The following is a 17,912-nucleotide window of genomic DNA, read 5'->3' on the forward strand; positions in this document are numbered from 1 at the left end:
ATTCTATGTTGGAAGTATATAACTTTCTTTTTGATTTTATAGGGGATCACAGTTATGAGTTGCCTTTGGTCTCAGAGGAGACTTTGGACTTGGACTTTTGAATAGTGCTGGAGTATATACTGTTGAGTATTGGGTGACACTTGGAAATGAAATGGATGCATTATGCATTGTTAGATGAATATGAGCCTTTCAGGGACAGGGGAAGAACCTTCTAATTTGGATATGAAGTGTCACCAAAAGATTCATGGGTTAAAGGCTTGGTTCCCAATGCATCAATATTTAGAGGTGGAACTTTTGGGAAGTGATTGGATCATGAGGCCTTTGACTTCATCAATGAATTTTACTCCATTGATAGTTGAATGGACTTCTGGAAGGTGGTGGAAATAGTAGAATGTGGGATGTAATAGAAGGAAGTAGGTTACTGGGGGCATAACCTGGAAGGCTATTTAGGGTTTTCTTGTCCCTCTGTGTGCACTCATCTCTCTCTCTCTTCTCATGGCCCTCAGCTGACAGATTTACTCTACCACGATGTTCTGCCTCACTTCAGGTCAAAAGCAACGGGGTAAACTGGCCAAGGACTGGACATCTGAAACCAGGAGCCAAAATAAATCTTCCCTACCTAAATTATTTTCTTCAGGTATTTGTCACAGCAATAACAATGACACAGGTCTCTAAAATATTTTATGTAGGGCATGATGTAATGTGGGACATGTTGCATCAGAAAAGAGGAAACCTAACTTGCTGGCTGCTACCCGCTTCCCAGTCCTGGGGCCACAGGTGGCTAAGATAACGCCTGGCGATTAGCCAGAAGGCATTGCCGTGGGCTGTGATGAAGAATCGGACCACCTCTAGGATAGGCTCAGAACCCTTCTGCCCTCACATCTCCCATTACTGCCTGTAGGATGGGTGTAGAAGTAAATTCTCCCCACCCTGCTGACCTTTACCCTGATTGGCTCCTGTACATTATATTAGCTGTATGTGTTTTCTCAATAAATGAGATCATGCTTTGACTGTTCTCCCTGGCGCATCTGATTGTCCTCTGGCGAAGGAGGGCTGGGTATGGCGGCCAGTCGGCCCGTCCTGGTCGGGACGTGCTCCCCCAATCTCTCCTGCAGGTCAGGAGGGAACGGGGGCTAAAAACCCCGATAATTTTAGCCAAAGCACGTCCCAATACTAACACTAAAACCATCATTGAGTGGTCATTTCTAGTCTCTGATTATGCTGGTTATTAAGTCCTTAATATTTCCAAGAAAAACTCATCCCCAATATTCAGTGTGCTCACTAGAAAAATATCTGGTGATCAGAGGTAAATACAGTAACCACCCTATTCAGCACAGTGCCCCTCCTGAGGAGATTTCAGGGGGCAATTAGCCTCAATCCTTTTTATTTTTCAGGCACTTGGGAAATGTGCACAGAGACTGAGCATGCTATCTTCTAGAAAAGTCTCAAGGAAAGAGCCTGACTGGTCCTGCCCAGAGAGAAGAACTAAAAGGGAATGTATAAAGGGGGCAACCTGTGGGTGCCAACATCTGCCCTGAGGGTAAGAGGAAATGCTGAGGGGACCCCCCACCTCTGATCTCTTGCTTCCACTCTGACCATCCCTCCTTCAGGATGGGCACAGGCCACTGTGCCTCCCTCGCCTTTGCTAAAACCCTTCAAACCATACTACCCAGCTGTTGAGTAGGATGCTCCCCAAGCAGCTCATTGTCCTATATTACAGAGGAAGGAAGTCAGCCCCGAGGTCGAGCACTTTCCCCAAGGTTACAAAGCTGGAAGTTGCTGGAACCACCCAACAGGTGCTCAGTCAGTTACTTTCCTCCTTTCTGGTTTTCAGACATCACACAGCACAGAAGGATAAACACATTTATTGATTCTCCTTTAGCCATGAGGGAGGGCTAGCGAGAAAGGGGAGGGGCTAAGGGCTGTCATGCAGACAGCGGGGATCAGGAGATCAGAGGAGCTGGTGGGTGGTGAGGTCCGTCTTGACTGGCGTCTCCACAGTCACTTCTGGCACAAGATTTCTGTGGCTGCTTCAAGTTTTCACTGTTTCTTGGTGTCTGCTCCTCAAGAAAAAAAAAAAATTCCTCTTCAGCTGCGCCCAGGATCTTGAATAACAGAGGGCTATTCTGTCCCCATTATGAGAAGTTCCACCTGCAAAGCAAACAGCTCTTGTAGCATCCTCCTTTACCCTCCCCAAGGACCTGGAGGTCCCGTCATTGTCCTGCTTTCCTGAGGCCCTACTCACTGTCCTGTCTCCCAGGGGAGGGGGACCCACCTCATCTTCTTCTCTCCCTTCCCCTGGTCAGCCCAGATCACTCAGTCCTGAGGTCTCCATTTCCTGAATTATGGCTACTTCTTCATGTTGGGCCTATCTGGGTTCATCCTGATAATGGGCCTATGGAACCCTGGTGAGTCAGTTTCCTGGATCAGGATATTTGTTCCTGATTTGAGGCAGACAGCAAGAGCATTTGCGCCTGGCTTCCTGGGGTCAGAGGTCTGGGGTCAGACTGGAGCCAGTTTTCTAGTCTGGGCTCTACCTGAGCTTTACCCCTGCAGAGAGAGGACCAAGGTAGGAGCTGAAGAGAGACAGAGGAAACCTCAGACACCAGCGGTGCACTGTTCACAAGTGCAGCCGGGAAACTTCTACCTCAGCCCACTTCAGTCCTAACCTCTGACTCCTTTCCACAGCTCCACCTGGATGTCCATGGGACACTTCAAGCATCCTGGAGGTAAACTCTTGGTTTACCTCCCAGATCTGCTCCTCCTGCCATCATATCCATCCCATGAAGGCCTCCAATCCACCCCATGAGTCAGGCCTGGGGTCCTGGAGGTGCCGTAATGTGGCAATAAGAGGCAGCACTCCACTTAGAAACAGCTGGGGTTTGAATGCAGTCTGCCACTTCTTAGCAATGTGTCTAAGGGCAACAAAGTTGAAGGGCTGTGGAGGGGTAAGGAATGGCAGCTGGACACAGATCTTACGTAAAAATGTTCCCTAGCTCTTGCTGTAGATCCATGAGGCTTGAGTACCCCTTGCCTGAGTGCTATTTGGGAGCTCAATAAAAATGACATGCTTCTGGGTATCCCCAGACTCTCTTGAGGATTCACAGGGCTTTAGGAGCTATTTCTGGGGTGTCTCTCAGAGGTGAAGAAGCCCACACCAGAGCTGGCCAGGGCCTCTGAAGTCCTTGATCCATCCTTTCCTCTGCACATGGGAAACTGAGGCCCAGAGGGGGAGGTGACCTCCCTAAAGACCCCCTGTGGATTAGTAGCAGATCTGGGGTTTGAGAACAGACATCCTGACTCCCAGCCCACAGATCTCGAAAAGAACATGTTTACATCACTCATGGTGATTCTCCCCTCTGGCTACAAAGCCCACTCAGCCCTACCTAAGCACCCGCCCCCTCCAAAAGAGACAGATCACCCACACAGGGTCTTACCTGCTCACTGTGGGACTTGCCATATCTCAGATGGGTGACAAAGTGCTCACAGTTCCAGCCCAGAACGTTGTACCATATCTCCTTGCCAATCAGCTTCTCAGCATAACTGATGATTTTTTCTGCAGACAGTGGTTGGTACATGTCATCCAAGTAGTTGTTGATCTGATAGGAACAGCCCCGTGCCACATCCTCTAGCTGCTCCCGTTTCACCATTGCCTTGCCTCCCTGGACAGAGAAGGGGCTGGAGGAGCCACCTGTAGGGTTCTTACCTGCAATCAGAGACATGCTCATTGGGAGCTGAAGAGGAAGGTGAGGCACAGAGAGATGCGCGTAAGACAAGAAAGGACAGAAGGAATCTGCTGTTGAGCTTTTGGGTTTATCATTTCACCAATGTGAGTGAAGGACCCACAGATTTTGCTGTTTTTATGTTAATAAGACATGAGAATTTCCTCAAGTCAGTGGACGTTGTGATTGTCAGTGGTGGCCACGGTATTCTACATGAGCAAGTGCATCCTTTGTATGTCCATCCCCTCTTGCTGGTCATGTAGGTATTTGACTATTACAAGTGATGGTGATGAAGTGTTTCTTATTTGGTCATCTTTGTATGCTTGTGTGTTCAGAAGGAGAGCAAGTTGGTTTCACTAGTCACCATTTGCCAGATATGATGCTGTGCTGGTTTTTCATACCCGACTAGATTGAATCTCCTTTTTGATTTTCAATGGAAAATATGATCTCCATTTAACAAGCACTATTGGACCCAGATTTTTCTGTGCTAAGGAAAGTATTAGAATCAGGATGTGAAATCGCTTCTCCCAAGCCCTAGAGGTCGGGTTCCTTCCCCTGGGCTGAGCTCTGACTTTAGGGAATTCTTGGTGCCAGTGTCTTCTGTCTAATGACCTAGTACAGTTCTGGGCACCTAGGATCACAGAAGAGCTCTGGATGGAGTCCACAGTCCGTCCTAAGGTGTGTCCTGATTTTTTAGAGATAGCCGCTAATAAGCCTAATGATTAGGCATGCTCCTCCCCTCCTCCCATTTCCATTTTGAGCCTGATGTTTGCACTCAGAATCCTCTAAAGAAAATCCTCTTTAAATGCTATCCACAGCCTGGGAAGCAGTCTGTGTCCCTACTCCCAAGTGCTGTCTTACCATTCCTCTAAAGTGTTATCTGGATTAATCGATTTACCATTTACCATCAATTCAGGCATTTTTATAACTTTGCTCAGGGAGGTGATCTCTTGTGAAAAGCTGATAAGATGGCAATATATTGTTCTGAGAGTGGGGCAACGAGGCCTGTGCATGCAAATATGGTGAAAATAGAATAGCTGTGGTTATGGTGGCACTGCCCTTGAGGTCAGGAGCCAGTCTGCACTTCATTTGGCAGTCTTATTCCAGCATCTGATTTTTTTCTTTCACCAGCTATCGTACATCTGCCTCCTGATTTCTCCTCTTAACGGGCTTTGCTATCCAGCTGCATCTATTCCAAGAGTTAAATAAGTCATCAGCAAAACTCAAGGTGGCAGATTAGAGGAAGGCTGCAGTTCCAGTTGCTCGGGGGCTGGGGATCCAGCAGTGGGAATGCCGCTCCTCAGCAAGTTGGGTGAAAGAAGGAATTCACTGGAATTGACTCCCAGACAGTCGGAGCCTCTTAGAGACCCAGAAATTCAGGTTCATTGAACAAAGGACGAGAACGAGTACAGTGGAGCCAAGCTGGTTGTGGAAGTGGCAGCGGAACTGGGTCACTGCAGAGGAGAGGGACAACAGAGAGAGAGAGACCCAGGGGACAAATCCAGCACAGAAGAACCTGTAGAACGGAAAAGCAGTCCGACCTGGTGTTGGAAATGTGCTCTGTTTCTCAACTGGCAAATGGACAACAGAGGCAAAGAGCCCTCCCAAGGCAGCCGCATGGCAACTTGCTAAGGATCCTGGGAGATGCTAGCAAATATCCCTGCTGACCTGGCAGGAGCCTGCTGGGTGGCCCAGGGTGTACTAGCAGAATGTGACTAAGGCAGACACGGAGAAGGTTGTACTCAGGGGATTCGCACAGAGATACGAAAAGGACTGCAAAGGACTGCAACTTGCTTTCCCTCCGAGTGACCAGAGGAACAGGAAACAGAATAGGTGAGTGATTGCACTCAGGGACTGAGCCTGGGAAGGCCACATTCATGGGTGGTGGAGTGTGCAGACCTGTGGAGGGTTTCTTCCCCACTCCACTAGGAGAATTCTCCGGAAGCCCCAGCCACCATCAGCATCTGCCCAGCTCTAGTGGGGTGTTGATCTAATCTCTCCACAGCAAAGACCACCAACAAAGCCACAAAGCTGGGTTAGAGCTGAACCCCAGTCACTGCAACTTCCCCTCTAGCACTCTGCAGCAGCCCCACCCTGCGAGTGCGTGGACCTGGTCTGCGGGACAAAACTCCAATCATCAGTCCTTCCCCTTCCATACTGCCTCCTACTGGTGAGAAGGGAAGCTGAGCGCTGTTTCAGCAGCTGCAGTGGAGGCCGCTCCAGCAGGCAGCTCAGCGAGAAGCACAAAAAGAGGAGTTCCCAGCCCCTCCTCTCTCTCCAAGGGGTCTGTACACCAACAAGAAATGCAAAGAAGGGCAATTGTGTGTATCCAGGGGACACCATCCTTGCTGACAGTTTGACCACTCCAGTGGAGACAATTCTTTCATTTTTCATTCTTTTTTTCCTTCTCTTCCGTGTGTGTGTGTGTGTGTGTGTGTGTGTGTGTGTGTGTGTGTGTTATGCTGATTGGTTCATGGATAAACACACACACACACACACACAAATATACTTGTTTCTTTTTTTCTCATTTTTAACATTTTTTTGTTTGTAAGTTTTCTTTGTGTTTTGAGGTTTGGGGGGTTTTGTTTATTTTGGTTTTTTTTTTAAATTGTTTTCCTTTCTTTGCGTTCATCTTCCTCTAACAGCCAAATTCTTTTCTTTTTGTTCTCTTCCTCTCTATTTTGTTTTCTTCTTTTCACTTCTCCTTCTCCTTCTTTATTGCCATCACTCGCTGCATCTCTTTTGCTGTCCCTGTTCACATTTTGAATATTCTAGATTTCTTCTGCCTCCCTCTCGTATTTCTTTTCTCTTTTTAAAATTTTTTTTAAGAGAGAGAGAGAAATTTTAATATTTATTTTTTAGTTTTCGGCGGACACAACATCTTTGTCTGTATGTGGTGCTGAGGATCAAACCTGGGCCGCACGCATGCCAGGTGAGCGCGCTACCACTTGAGCCACATCCCCAGCCCTATTTCTTTTCTCTTAATGACCTGTATTTACTATCCTTTAGAACTATTGGGTTTTTTTTGGGGGGTGGGTGGGTGTACTGGGGATTGAACTCAGGGGCACTGGACCACCGAGCCACATCCTCAGTTCTATTTTGTATTTTATTTAGAGACAGAGTCTCACTGAGTTGCTTACGCCCCACAGTTGCTGAGGCTGGCTTTGAACTCACGATCCTCCTGCCTCAGCCTCCTGAGCTGCAGGGATTACAGGCGTGCACCATCACACCCAGGGAACTATTGGGTTTATTTAATCCCTCCCCCCCCCCACTCGTGTCGTGGTTATTGGTTCTGTGGATGGGGTGGTGGACGCCTGCTCTTTGTTTAATGTCAGATCTAGTTCATGGCTGCTCCTTGTTGTTGCTGTTGGCAACGGCTCACCCTGCTGTTTCTGTTTCTGGGTAATTGCTGTTGTGGCTGGCATAGTAAGCACTAGGTATTTATTCAGTTGTTTTAATGCTCTGTATTGTTCACTGTTTGCTGTTGTTTGTTTCCGCCTTTTCTGTGAGGCGCTGGGACACTATGGGGACAGTACAAAACCCATACCCAGTGAAGAGATGATGCACACAAAATAACCACGTGCAAGTTTCAGTGATACTTTAATACAAGGAAGAGGTGAACAAAAACCCCCAAGCCAGGCCCCAAGGAGGAATATCTGGTTGGGGGGGCTCTCTGCTCCCACTCATGGACGTCCACTCCTCAGCAAAAACAGAAATAGCACAAACACTGTGGACACCACACCTACAAGGGGCCCCAGTCTACACCACTCCTTTGTCCCTGATACACAGAATTGTTAAGTGAATAGGAAAAGTCCCAGAGGGTGCACCCACCTACCCTGTTGTACACAACACAATTGCTAGATCTACAAGAAGGACCCCACTCTTGTGACACCTACCAGGAAAGTGGGACCCTCTGGTTCTGACACAATGCACACGTCAAAGTATACTAATCATCGCCAGAGGAATAGTAGGGAAGCCATACTACAAAACCCACTTGGAAATATGTTGAAAAATCCACAAAACCCAACCCTGATATTCCAGAATACTTGGCCAAGAGAAGACTGTGTGTTTCCACAGATGCACAAAATCCAACATTAAGAGACCAACATTAGGATAGACATGAGAATACATGAAATTTGAAAAAAAAAACACCCCAACATGACATCTCCTAAAGTTCATAATTCACCAGCAACTGACTCTAACGTTATTGAAGTAGATGAAATACCAGACCAAGAATTAAAAAGGATGGTTATAAAAATGATCAATGAATCCCAAGAGGACACAGAAAAACAACTAAATGAGTTAAGGAAGTCAATGCAGGATATGAATGAGAAGTACAGAAAAGAAATAGAGATACTGAAAAAAAGCCAAGCAGAAACTTTGGAAATGAAAAACACAATGCATCAAACACAACATCCAGGTGAAAGTTTCTAATAGAGTAGACCACACAGAAGACAGGCTCTCAGCTGGGCCATTCAGGCAGTAGTGGAGACAAGACAATAAACAACAACCAACAGCCTGATTAGGAGAACTCGGCCAACATTAAGAGACCAAATTTATGAGTCATTGAAACTAAAGAGGTCCTGGAGATAGAGGCTAATGGCATTAAGACACTTTTCAGTGAAATAAATAATAGCAGAAATGTTTCTAAACCTTAGGAATAAGATAGACGTGTAGATGCAGGAATCATTCAGAACTGCAAATAGACAGAATCAAAAAAGAACCTCTCCATGACACATTATAATTAAAATGCTTAACATACAGAGAAAGGATACAATTTGAAAAGCTTCTAGAGAAAAATGTGAGGTCATATCAGAGGTGAGGTAATTAGAATTACCTCTTGTTTCTTTTAAACAAGTATGACCTGTCAAAATTGAATCAAGAAGAAAACTTAAACAGACCAATAACAAGCAATGAAACAATAGCTAAGCTATGGAACCAACCTAGGTGCCCTTCAACAGATGTATGGATAAAGAAAATATGTGGTATGCATATACAATGGAATATTACTTTGCCATAAAGAAGAATGAAATTATGGCACTTGGCCAGTAAATAAATGGGACTGGAGATTATTGTGCTAAGTAAAATAAACCAATCCCTCAAAATCAAAGGTCAAATGATCTCTTTAATATGTGGATGATGACTCACAAGAGGAGGAGGGAGGGAGGGGGGGAGGAGTGGAGGGTCACAGGATTGGATGGGTGGAGTGGAAAAGAGGGAGAGGGTGGGAATGGGAAAGACAGTAGAATGAATTGGACATAACTTTCCTATGTTCATACATGAATACATGACCAGTGTAACTCGACATCATGTATAACCACAATAATGGGAAAGTTATACTCCATGTATGTATGATAGGTCAAAATACATTCTGTTGTTATGTATGACTCAAAATTACAAATTAAAAAAATAATTACAAGAAATGAGTTAGAAGTAATAATAAAAGTCTTTCATCATAGAAAAGTCTAGGATCAGATGGATTCTCAGCTGAATAGCACACCATTAAAGAAGAACAAATGTCAATACTTCTCACATTATCTCATGACATAGAAAGGGGTGGAACACTTCCAAAGTCATTCTATGTAACCAATATCACCCCAATGCCCAAACCAGATAAGGACACATCAAAGGAAGAAAACTATAGGCCAATATCCCTAAAAGATTTAGATCCAAAAATCTTTGATAAAATATTAGCAAACCACATTCCAAAACGCATGAAGAAGATTGTATACCATAATCAAGTTGGAGTCATCCAGAGATGCAAGGATGTTTGAACATATGCAAATGAACAAATTAATTCATGACCCCAATAAAATTAAGGACAAAAATCACATAGCCATCTTTATAGATAGAGAACCTTTGACAAAATTCAGCACCCATTCATGATAAAAACACTGGGGTGAGTAGGAATTGAAGGGCCTTACCCTGAATCTTAAAGGAATAAGATAGAAAATCACAGCCCAGCATCATAGTAAATGGGGTAAAACTGAAAATGTTTCCTTTAAAATCTGGAACAAATCAAGGATGTCTGCTCTTACCACCTCTACTCAACATGGTACAAGTACTAATTTCCATAGCAATTAGGCAAGAAAAGGAAATAAAAGGGAGGAAAATAGGAAAGGAAGAAGTCAAATTATCACTGTTTGCAGATGACATAATCCTATACTTAGAAAACCCATTTCACTGAAGGAGCCAACGGCTCCTTTCCTGTTCTGGCAGGACCGAGGGAATCCACTGCTCCTACCCCACGGGACATACACATGCACAACCTCGCCTAGCATTCCCCTGGAATGGGTGTCCCCACTCTCATTTCCCTTGCTCATCTGCCTTTCAGTGGTTCTCATTGTGTTATTCCAAAGTATTCTGGAAATTGCATTTTCAACTGGACTTACTTGGGGTAGTCAGATGGACCACATAACCATTTCCAACATAGACGACCCAGTGCTGATAGCCAAACCGAAAAATCTCAATTAAATCTCCAGGTTTGGGCTGAAAGAGAAAAGCCAGAGAAAGTTAGACAGGCTTCCAGGCACCTGGGGAACCTTCCACTGGGGAGCAGAAGCTCAGCCAGGGGGCTCCTCCTTGCTCCTGTTCGTCACCTGGTGAGAACGTGTGGAGGAAAGAGCCCCTGTGTCCCTCGGGATCCACAGCCCCACTGCCACTTTGTAGGGCTCCCTCCCCTCCATGGGGGACCTTCACTGTGGAAGCCTGGAACATGCCCTTGTGGATTGGGAGAGGGAGGCTTGTCTGGGTGGGTGTCAAGTGTGTGTGCACTGAGGACGCAGATGTGCACGCGCAGGTGCGTTGTACCTGTGCTCCTAAGAGTGCCCACGTACTGTTAAACGTAGCAGCACCTTTGCTGATGAGGGAGGAATACTGCAAAGGTGAGGCTCAAGCTCTCTGCCCTTTGCAGGTGGACTCTCAGGCCCTCATCCGTCCTCCTGTCCTGTGCTCCTCCATGATAATATCAGGCACCTCATCCTCCCTCCAACCTGACACCTAGCCCTCACAGATGCCACCTGTGAGACGAAAGTACCAACAGCCTCATGGGTTTGGAGCCTTACAGTGGGGTCTTATGGGGCCATTTGACTCCCAGCACTGAGGGGTTGTCTCCAGGCAAGGAGAAGACCTCTCAGCCTAGGATAACTGTGATCCCACAACCTCCCCTCTCCCTGCAAGCACCAGGTTGGGCCACAGTTCCCTCTACCCAGGGAGGGCAAAGAATCCCATTGAACAGATGAGGAAACTGAGGAACAGAGAGGAAGACGGCCTTGCCCAAGATCATCAGGGGGAAGACTGTGCTCTTCTCTACCTTCTCTGTCTGCTTCCCTGGTGTCCTGACTCCCCTCTGCCTTCCTCACTTCCTCCTCCCTCTCTCCGCTCACCCCCACCACCTTGGGCACTGCAGCTTCAAAATTTGAGAAAATTTCAGCTTTTCTCCCACTTGGAGCCTGTCGTCAGTGTATGACAAACCCTCTTCCATCCATTCAGAGATGAGGGGTCAACTTTGCCCTCTTTTTCAAGCCAATATAAAGTCACAAGGTCCATCCAATGCAGACTCCAGAAGTTTCTTCTGATTCATTTCCACGCCCATCTCCTATTCCAGCCTCTGTGACCTCTCACCCCAGCCTTCTGACTGGCCTCCCCATCTCCTGTCCCTGTCATTACACATCCAGTCCCAAGAACCACAGGGGCCTGCCCGTGGGCACGTCTGGTCATGAACTTCCTCTCACATCAGGGTACCTGATGCCCACTGCAGGCAGCCTGCAGGCCTTCCTGATGGGCACTTCCTCACCATCCTCACCTTCCCTTGGCTCTGCCCAACCCCAGGACCACTGAGTGACTTGTCCTCCCCTTCATCACAGCACCCGCTCTGGCCTCTGCTGCTGAGCATGTCTGGGTCTCACTCCCACAACCTGCCCAGCCTGGCTCTCTGGGCACCAGGCCGTGGAACCTCCCCTTTCCCTGCAAGGACCAGGCTGGGCCACAGTTCCCTCTACCTGTGTGAGTGCCCTCTGCCCTCTGAGCTCAGGAGCAGGTCCTGTGTGCTCACCCCTCCTTCCCGTCAACACCAGGATCCAGCCAAAGGCCAGGCCTGGAATGGGGCAAAGGAAATAAGCACAGGAGAAGGTGGAGGATCAGCAGGGCCAGACCCCTGTCCAGCTCCTCCTGCTTCTCAGCCTAAGTGGCCACGTCACTCAGGCCACAGCAAGGCCAGAGAGCCTCCATCTGGGAAGAAGGAGGGGTTTTTCATTCCATCTTCAAAATGTTCAAGGACATGGCCAGGGCATTGTGGACAGGATGTGGAGCTGGAATTCCAGTGTGGGCCTCTGCTTGGGTGAGGAAAGAGGGCAGGGTGTGGCCACTGGGTCAGAGCAACGCCCTTCCAGAACCTCCCTTATTCTGGATAAAGACAGGGGCCTTCCAGGATCTGTCCATTCCCAATAACTACGAACTCAGCTGAACCACACGGAGCTGAATTAAGCCCTGCCTAGAACTTCCCTGACACAGAAAACCGAGGTTGCTAGGACTCCATACCTCACGGAGCACAGGGGTGAAGCAAGAAGCATCTTGACCTGGGGGGAAAGGACCGTGAAGGGAAGAGGAGGGACAGAGGGGATGATGTCTGCGACTTGGAAGGATCCAAATCCTAATCCCAGCAGCAGCTGGAGGCGAGGTAAGGATTAGCTCACCAGCTAGAGCCCAGAATCGAGGCTGAATGTGGCCTGAGTGTGAGCCCAGGGCCCCAAGCCAGATACGGGCCTTCTAGAGCAGGGACCTGTCTCCCTTCACACTCCCAGCCCAAGACCGTAATCAAGCCCCATGGACACGGAAAGGAGATGTCCACTGGAAAAGAACTCATTGCCTCTCATGGAACATTCACTTTTATGTAATAGCAGAATTGTTATCCAAGACTTCAAAATCAAAACTAGTACAGCTGCATGTGGTGGTGCACCTCTGTAATCCCAGTGACTCAGGAGGCTGAGGCAGGAGGATCTCGAGTTTGAGGCCAGCCTTGGAAACTTAGCAAGACCCTACCTCAAAATAGTAAAAAACACAAAGTGCTGGGTATGTAGCTCACTGGTAGAGTGCCCCTGGGTTCAATCCCTAGTGTGAAAAATATATAAATAACATCTATATATTTTATATATAATTATTATGTAAAACACATATAATTATCATATTACATAATAAATAAATATGTGTGTGTGCATGCGTGTGTGTGTGTGTGTGTGTGTGAATGTATGTGTGTATTCAAAGCTAGTACTCATCACTGAGACCAGCAAACTGGATTGTCTTTCCAGGGGGCAGTCGACTCACTGTAGAACCACTTACCATAGCCATTCTGAAGCCACCTGCACATGCATTTGCGTGAACTCTGAGAGTTTCAGTTTCAGTTCTTTCTGCTCTGCTCAGAGTTAATTGTTTACTGGCCAGGCATCGAGAAATAGCCACAGCCTGAGAACTAACAGTGTACGATCAGTTGGCCCAGAAACAGGAAGAGAAATATTGTCCCCTAAGTAGCCAAAATCCCCTCTCGCCTTGCCATCCCCAACCAGGGGAGGGGCTGCTGTGAAGTCAGCGCAATGTCTCCCAACTGTCACCCTGATTATTGAGTCAGCTTTTGCTGTGGTAACAGGCAAACCTGAAATCTCCAGGACTTCAAACAAAGAGATTCACTTCTGACTCACATAGCACGAGGGCATGTGTCAGTTGCGATTCTTCTGGGCTCTCTAGGTTTGGGCTTTGGGCAGAGGTCAAGTTCAGGTGTGTACCACCTGTGTTTGTCCTCTGGGCTCCAGGCAGTTTAAAGGAATGGCCTGAGACACATCCTGGGACACAACGTGGCAAAGGGCACACGGGGAAGAAGCGGAGTGCAGCCACGCCGTTTCATCTGAAACTCCCACCTAGATGTGGTCATTGACTGGTCATTGTCCGAATGTCCCAGTACCAAGCCCAAAGCTGATGAGGGACATGGATGAGGTACTTCACAAGGGCCACAATAGATAATCCACAACCATGAGGGGACAGGGTATTAGGTGGGAGAAGGGCAACAGTGTAAAGCAAGGTGCATTTTCCAAAGTCATTCAGAAGCTGAACCCCGAAAAATATCTGGCTGGAAGAGTTGGACAGTGACTAGCCGTGGGTACATCCACAGGAAAAATCAAAGCAGGTGGAGTGAAGGTGGGGTCCTCTGGGTCAAAGCATGCCCTGCATTCTTTGAACAGCTTGGCTGCCAGACACGACTGTATTAGCCAAAGTCCTCCAGAGAAACAGGCGAAATGGTGCAGGTAGAGAGGACACACAGACTTTGGTATATTATTAGAGAGTGACATGATGAATTGTGAGTGTGTGTGTGTGTGTGTGCATATGTGTGTGTATGCGGAAAGAGGGAGAGAGAGAAAATTCATCATGAAGAATTGGCTTGTACCATTATGGAGGCTGAGAAGTCCCATGATCTTACCTACCGTCTGCAAGCTGGAGACCTGGAAAGCAGAGGTGTGATTCAGCCCAAGGCCGAAGCCCGTGTGGACCAGCGAACCCCAGAGCAGTCAGCAGAAGGAAACGGGAGGAGAGGGAAGCAGGTGTTCAGAAACACAAGAGGGTCAGGGGACAGATGGCAGGAACCGGTCAACACAGTTTCAGATTTGGCCAGTGTGAACCCTCCCCAGAAACCTCGAGTAGCAAGGCCTCTAAGTGAGCTCGAGGCCCCCGTAACCAGAAAGACCTGATTTGCACCTCATGGGCCTACAAGAAAACTCCCTCGAGTGGCCACAGCTCCCTGCCTGCCCTGCCCGGACACCCCAGTTCTTGTTAAGATGTCAGGGTCATCGCAAGTTGGAGGGAAAGAGGTAATTATTTTAAAAAGAAGAAGAGAAATGCCCCCAAACCAAGGGACCAGCACAATAATATAAACAAGAAAGCTTCCCAGTCCCTGGAGGGTGGTGTGTGAACACTTCCTGGGGGTGATATGAGTCTCTGAAAAGGTGAATGATTCATTTGTCCAGTTGTAACAGTGAGTGAGTCAGAACATGAGATACAAATTTTGGAGGAAGAGGGCAAGTGAGAGGCCTGCCTTCCTGCATGGCACCTGTCCACGCCAGGACCGCCCTCCAGGGAGCACCGCCGTGTGTGGGTGCTCACCAGGGGAAGGGCCAACCCCGCCTTTACCACACAGTTGGGGAACTGAGGCCCAGGGAAGAAACTGACTTTCCCTCAGTCCTGCTGCCACAGAGGGACTAAACTCACCTTTTAAGAATACTTCTTTTTGAAGTAAAAACAAACAAAAAAAAACAGTTTTTTTTTTTTCTGTGTTAATGATCTGATTCTCCTTGCATCCAAATAAGTGATGCCATGCTCTCTGAGACTTTTCTGCCTCTGAGAGGCTGGGATAGGGGATTTTGTAGAACAGAAAAGAGAGAGAAGAAGAAACCAATTTAAAAGAAGAATCAATACTTTCCGTCATAATCACTTCCAGAAAGTAGAAGAGAAGGAGACACCCTTCCTTTATCTTATGAAGCCAACATTACCCTGATAACAAAATCAGAATTTACAACACAAAAAGACAAAACTATACACCAACATCACTCATAAATATTATGCAAAAATCCTTAACACATTATTTTCAAATGAAAATCAACAATATAAACATACAAAAAGAAGCTGGGCATGATAGCACATGCCTGTAATCCCAGCAACTTGGGAGGCTGAGGCAGAAGGATCACAAATTCAAGGGCAGCCTCAACAAGTTGGCAAGGCCCTAAGCAACTTAGCGAGACCCTGTCTCAAAGTAAAAAATAAAAAGAACTGGGATGTAACAAAGTGTTAAAGCATCCCTGATTTCAATCCCCAGCACACACATACACACAATTTTATATCATGATATAATGAGTCTTAATTCAGAGATACAAGCTTAATTCAATATTAAAAAATGAGACAATGTAATCTACATAGTAGGCTAAAGAAGAAAAAGAAAACCCACTTAATCATATCAACTAGTGAAGAAAAAGCATTTGTCAAAGTTCAACACCTGGATTCAAAGTTAAAAAAAAAAAAAACAAAAACCAAATAAACAAACAAACAAAAAAAACTATCCAGCAGGGCTCAGTGGTGCACACCTGTAATCCCAGTGGCTCTGGAGGCTGAGGCAGGAGGATCACAAGTTCAAAGCCAGCCTTGGCAACTTAGTGAAGCCCTAAGTGACTCAGTGAGACCCTGTCTCTAAATAAAATATAATAAAGATCTGGGGATGGGGCTTAGTGGTTAAGTGCCCCTGGGTTCAATTTGCAGTACAAAAAAACAAAAATAAAAAACAAAAATCAAAACCAAAAATCCCCCAAACAAACGGACAAAAACTATCCAAAAAACAAGAATGGAGGTAAAGAGCACTCACATAAAATGTGCCATTAGCATCATACCTAATGAAAAAAGGCTGAATGTCTTCCCTTTAATACTGGGAATAAGGCAAGGATGTCCTTTTACTTCTGCTTTGAAATACAAAAAAATACAGTAGTCACAGCAGAAAAAGAGGCAGCAGTGGTATAGAGGCCAAATCCAGTGGCTTAGGGCCTCCCTCATTAAGTTGCTGAGGCTGAGAACAACAGGCTAAGGGAGATAAGCCAGTCTCAGAAAGTCAAGGGTCCTGCGTTTACTCATGTGGAAGCTAGGGAGAAAACAGGAAAGGGCAGGGACCTCATGAAAATGAAACAGAGAACACTAGAGTAGTGGGAGGGAACAGGGGAGGGGGGAAGGGAGGGAAGGGAAGGTGTGGGGGTGTGGGGGATGAAACAGACCAAATGATGCTGTGCGCATGTGTGAATATGCAGCAGTGAGTCCCACTGTATGCTTAATCATGATAGAGCAATTTAAAAATAATAAGAAGGGCTGGGATTGTGGCTCAGTGATAGAGAGCTTACCCCGCATGTGTGAGGCACGGGGTTCGATCCTTAGCACCACATAAAAATAAAAAAATAATAAAAATATTGTGTCCATCTACAGCTAAAACATTTAAAAAATAATAAAGATAAGAAAAATAAATAAAGGCCAAATCTCAGAGAAATCCTGGGGTTCTCATTTACCATCTTTATAAACAAGAGAACTAGTCCGGAACTATGCTGAATGAATCTTGGAACACCAACTGCAGGTATCCTACTGAAATTTCCAGATTAGGGACAGCCTAGCCTTCATTTGAGTTCCACTTTGAACCCGGGTTTATCAAATCAGTCCTGAACAAAAAATAAATACAGGATGCAGTCAGAACCGGTTAAGGCTGACCTTGTTTCTTTGAAGTTCCCGAAAATTCTTAGCTATGGCAGACATGGGCACTATTAGGAGGAAGGAAAAAATGTTATGGTAAAGGTCATGAAGAAAAAGCAGAAGCATAAGGACCAATGCACTATTAGAATAATTACAGAACAAGTGTCCAGCAAGTCAAATTTTAACTTCTCCAGCATCTGTGAATGGAGAATCTGGATGAAGATTCTGAGTGCACATTAGTCTCTGATTTTGAAATTGGACAAGTTTGATCTCGTGACTCCACCATGCGGCCAGCGCATTGGTTTCATTAATGAGGTTCTTGGCATAAAAGTTAGATAGTGAGATCGAAATAAACACACAGACTCAGTTACCTTTTTCTATGACCAGGTCCGAGACGGCTCCCCTCTCTGGCTCCAACCTCGAACCACCCAACCGTAGGGCAGCAAGGATTACTCAGGGCTAGCAGGAGAGAGAGAGAGCGAGCACGCCAGGGAGTAGCCTTTTATTGGGGAACAAGAAATTCAGGGGAGAATTCCATCCAATGAAGGTTGAGGGGGGCCGCAATCCAAGCTGAGGGTCAGTGATTGGCCCCGGGGGTCAGTGGTCAGTCACACCCCCACACGGACGGGTTCTCTCATCAGGAGAGGGGCGGGAAGGCTCCGACACAGATTAGTCAGAGCACCTCAGACCCAAACCGGGAGTCGCCCAGTCACGTGTGAGAATGGCTCTCCACATATCCCCCCTTTCTTTTCTTAAAAATGAGGCGGCGGTTCACTCTTTGGAGTTTCTGTATTCTTGTTCCGAAGACTCGCCATCCTATAATTACAACACAAAAGAGAATTAACAGCAAAGAGAATAATCCAATAATGTACCAGGCTGAGTGTTTAAGAATGTTTCCAGGGTTGAATCCATTCAACTCCTTCAATATTTGGT

General features: G+C 46.5%; 1 long non-coding RNA gene across 3 annotated transcripts; it reads right to left on the reverse strand.

Annotated features, from left to right (window-relative positions):
- Nucleotides 1-1,849: 1,849 nt before the first annotated feature.
- LOC114099854 (uncharacterized) lies at nucleotides 1,850-14,308 on the reverse strand. 3 transcript variants are annotated; one of them, XR_011708660.1, is made up of 4 exons: nucleotides 14,188-14,308; nucleotides 10,115-10,211; nucleotides 3,438-3,706; nucleotides 1,850-2,063 (listed from the first exon to the last, which is right to left on the reverse strand). It is a non-coding gene; the product is annotated as an uncharacterized lncRNA (long non-coding RNA). The 3 variants fall into 3 exon arrangements; XR_011708658.1 differs by having other exon boundaries at nucleotides 14,192-14,307; XR_011708659.1 differs by having other exon boundaries at nucleotides 1,850-2,057; nucleotides 14,192-14,306.
- Between the last annotated feature and the right edge of the window lie 3,604 nt (nucleotides 14,309-17,912).

Source organism: Marmota flaviventris, chromosome 9 (assembly GCF_047511675.1).
Source record: "Marmota flaviventris isolate mMarFla1 chromosome 9, mMarFla1.hap1, whole genome shotgun sequence".
NCBI lineage: Eukaryota > Metazoa > Chordata > Mammalia > Rodentia > Sciuridae > Marmota > Marmota flaviventris.